The sequence below is a fragment of the Salmo salar genome, unplaced genomic scaffold (genome assembly GCF_905237065.1).
Source record: "Salmo salar unplaced genomic scaffold, Ssal_v3.1, whole genome shotgun sequence".
Taxonomy (NCBI): Eukaryota; Metazoa; Chordata; class Actinopteri; order Salmoniformes; family Salmonidae; genus Salmo; species Salmo salar.
Genome location: NW_025549852.1, coordinates 30,001 through 34,075, shown reverse-complemented (window position 1 = coordinate 34,075; position 4,075 = coordinate 30,001). Strand labels below are relative to the sequence as shown.

General features: G+C 42.4%; 1 long non-coding RNA gene across 1 annotated transcript in view; it reads left to right on the top strand.

Moving 5' to 3' along the window:
* The first annotated feature begins 827 nt into the window (after positions 1–827).
* The window catches only part of LOC123738965 (uncharacterized), a 4,751-nt gene continuing 1,503 nt past the window's right edge, over positions 828–4,075 (top strand). Inside the window, exon 1 of the long non-coding RNA XR_006767577.1 lies at positions 828–1,064. This is a non-coding gene — a long non-coding RNA (uncharacterized lncRNA). The remainder of the gene's footprint in view (positions 1,065–4,075) is intronic.

Below are 4,075 nucleotides of genomic sequence, written 5' to 3'. Positions count from 1 at the left end.
ATAGTTCCTAACATTATTACCCGCAGAGCAACATATGTGGGATACTCATACTCACTCAACCTCCCCCCACAAACAACCATAAACTCAGATGTTCAACAGTTGTCCAATCCAGAGCCCAACTTGATGTACGAATACATATACAGTTGCAGCTGTTTGAGAAGGCATGAAATTTAGCAGAAATGGGAAGATTTGAGTAACCAAGTCCTAGCTGATGGAGATGAGATATACCCCCCTACCCTGAACCACATGCTGGTCCCCCCGTTGTGGCCATTTTCCCCAAGCATCTCTGACCTTTTGATTATTTTGTGCCACAATAGGCTATAATAGATTTTTGGCCCAATAGTCCTGGCATTTTGATAGTGTTATATTGCCTAAAAAAACTCAAATTAATTCAAAGCCACTGGGCCTAATAAGACATCTTTTCATTTAAGTTGTATTTCATTCTAAGTAACAATTTATTGAGTATAATGATAAAATACAACTAAATGTTTAGGTGCTGAGCGCTTTATGTTCCTAGTGTGTCGCACTCTCAAATGCTCCACAATGTATTTGTTTGTAGGCTATGTTCTTGAAATCACTGAGATAATAGGCTAATACTATAGCCTAAATTATACATGTTTTTTCCTTAGGCTCCCTGTCTGGCTCCTGACTAATGTAGAGTGTTTATATGCTGTTTAGTATGACGCGTAGCCTATTTCAAATGATGAGTGCTTCTTACAGTCACCTTTTTTATATTTATGAAAATACTTTTCATTCAAATCATGTGGTTTGGTTTCAATACTTCAAAAATCAAATGGTAGGTGCAGGTAGTCACACAAATAGATGGGTGTTGTTTTAATGAATGCTTATAATTTTTTTGTGTGAGCGAGGAGCGGTTTGGTTTTGAGTAGAGCGGCTGAGTGGGATTTCCGACCACTCAACTCCGTACTCTGATGTGAACTATGTGCCACCACATTACACTGAAACTAGACACACACACTATTCAAAACTGTTTATTTTCTTGTCTTTGCAGTGGGTCGAGCAGCAGCATGATCGCAATCGACAACAAGATCGAGCAAGCCATGGTAGGCCTCTGTTGTGTTTTTCAGAAAACAAGCCTGAAACCTTGAATAAAGACTGTTAGTGGCAGCCATAGGAATTGCAATCTGGGAGACGGATGTACATAGAAATAGGTTTCCATAATAAGAGCCAGGAGCTCAAAAAAGAAATAATTCTGGTCGGATTGTCTTTGGATTTTCGCTTGCCATATCAATTCTGTTATAGTCTCAGACATTATTTTAACAGTTTTAGAACGGTCAAAGTGTTTTCTATCCAATGGTACCAATTATATGCATATCCTGGCTTCTGGGCCTGATTAACAGGCAGTTTACTTTGGGCATGCCAGTCAGGCGGAAATTCAGGAAACTAGACCCTATTACAGAGAGGTTAACCTTATTCTGACTTTATGTATTGTGATATAAATCACATTTTATTTGTCACATACATGTGATATAAATCACATTTTATTTGTCACATACATGTGATATAAATCACATTTTATTTGTCACATACATGTGATATAAATCACATTTTATTTGTCACATACATGTGATATAAATCACATTTTATTTGTCACATACATGTGATATAAATCACATTTTATTTGTCACATACATGTGATATAAATCACATTTTATTTGTCACATACATGTGATATAAATCACATTTTATTTGTCACATACATGTGATATAAATCACATTTTATTTGTCACATACATGTGATATAAATCACATTTTATTTGTCACATACATGTGATATAAATCACATTTTATTTGTCACATACATGTGATATAAATCACATTTTATTTGTCACATACATGTGATATAAATCACATTTTATTTGTCACATACATGTGATATAAATCACATTTTATTTGTCACATACATGTGATATAAATCACATTTTATTTGTCACATACATGTGATATAAATCACATTTTATTTGTCACATACATGTGATATAAATCACATTTTATTTGTCACATACATGTGATATAAATCACATTTTATTTGTCACATACATGTGTTTAGCAGATGTTATTGCTGGTGTAGCGAAATGCTTGTGTTTCTAGCTCCAACAGTGCAGTAATATTTAAATAGTAATATCTAACAATTTCACAACAAACACACATCTAAAGGAATGGAATTAAGAATATATAAATATTTGGTCCAGCAATGTCAGAACGGCATAGACATATACAGGTATGTTGGTTAATAACCTCATTCTGATATCATGTAGAGAGGCGTCACTACAGACCCTGGTTCAGTGCTAGGGGCGTCACTACAGACCCTGGTTCAGTGCTAGGGGCGTCACTACAGACTCTGGTTCAGCGGTCTAAGGCACTGCATCTCAGTGCTAGAGGCGTCACTACAGACCCTGGTTCAGCGGTCTAAGGCACTGCATCTCAGTGCTAGAGGCGTCACTACAGACCCCGGTTCAGCGGTCTAAGGTACTGCATCTCAGTGCTAGAGGAGTCACTACAGACCCTGGTTCAGCGGTCTAAGGCACTGCATCTCAGTGCTAGAGGCGTCACTACAGACCCTGGTTCAGTGCTAGGGGCGTCACTACAGACCCTGGTTCAGCGGTCTAAGGCTCTGCATCTCAGTGCTAGAGGCGTCACTACAGACCCTGGTTCAGCGGTCTAAGGCACTGCATCTCAGTGCTAGAGGCGTCACTACAGACCCTGGTTCGAATCCAGGCTGTATCACAACCGGCCGTGATTGGGAGTCCCATAGGGTGGCACACAATTGGCCCAAAGTCGTCCGGGTTTGGACGGTTTGGACCTGGTCTTTCCATGACAGACTGACCAGGTGAATCCAGGTGAAAGCTATGATCCCTTACTGATGTTCACTTGTTAAATCCACTTCAATCAGTGTAGATGAAGGGGAGGAGACGGGTTATAGAAGGATTTTTAAGCCTTGAGACAATTGAGACATAGGTTGTGTTTGTGTGTGTAACCGATGTGAAATGGCTAGTTAGTTAGCGGTGGTGTAACCGATGTGAAATGGCTAGTTAGTTAGCGGTGGTGTAACCGATGTGAAATGGCTAGTTAGTTAGCGGTGGTGTAACCGATGTGAAATGGCTAGTTAGTTAGCGGTGGTGTAACCGATGTGAAATGGCTAGTTAGTTAGCGGTGGTGTAACCGATGTGAAATGGCTAGTTAGTTAGCGGTGGTGTAACCGATGTGAAATGGCTAGTTAGTTAGCGGTGGTGCGCGCTAATAGCGTTTCAATCAGTGACGTCACTCGCTCTGAGACCTGAAGTAGGGTTTCCCCTTGCGTTGCAAGGGCCGTGGCTTTTGTGGCGCGATGGGTAACGGTGCTTCGTGGGGTGTCAGTTGTTGATGTGTGCAGAGGGTCCCAGGTTCGAGCCCAGGTTGGGGCGAAGAGAGGGATGGAACCTACACTGTTACATGGGCCAATCAGAGGGTGAATTGGCAAGACAAAATATTAAAGTGCCTTTGAACGGGGTATGGTAGTAGGTGAACGGGGTAGTAGTAGAACGGTGATGGTGGTAGGTGAACGGGGTATGGTGGTAGGTGAACGGGGTATGGTGGTAGGTGAATGGGGTATGGTGGTAGGTGAATGGGGTAGTAGGTGAACGGGTATGGTGGTAGGTGAACGGGGTATGGTGGTAGGTGAACGGGGTATGGTGGTAGTTGAACGGGGTATGGTGGTAGGTAAACGGGGTAGTAGGTGAACGGGGCATGGTAGTAGGTGAACGGGGTATGGTGGTAGGTGAACGGGGTATGGTAGTAGGTGAACGGGGTATGGTAGTAGGTGAATGGGGTATGGTGGTAGGTGAACGGGGTATGGTTGTAGGTGAACGGGGTATGGTTGTAGGTGAACGGGGTATGGTGGTAGATGACGGGGTATGGTGGTAGGTGAACGGGGTATGGTAGTAGGTGGACGGGGTATGGTAGTAGGTGAACGGGGTATGGTGGTAGGTGAACGGGGTATGGTGGTAGGTGAAAGGGGGTAGTAGGTGAACGGGGTATTGTGGTAGGTGGATGGGGTATGGTGGTAGGTGAACGG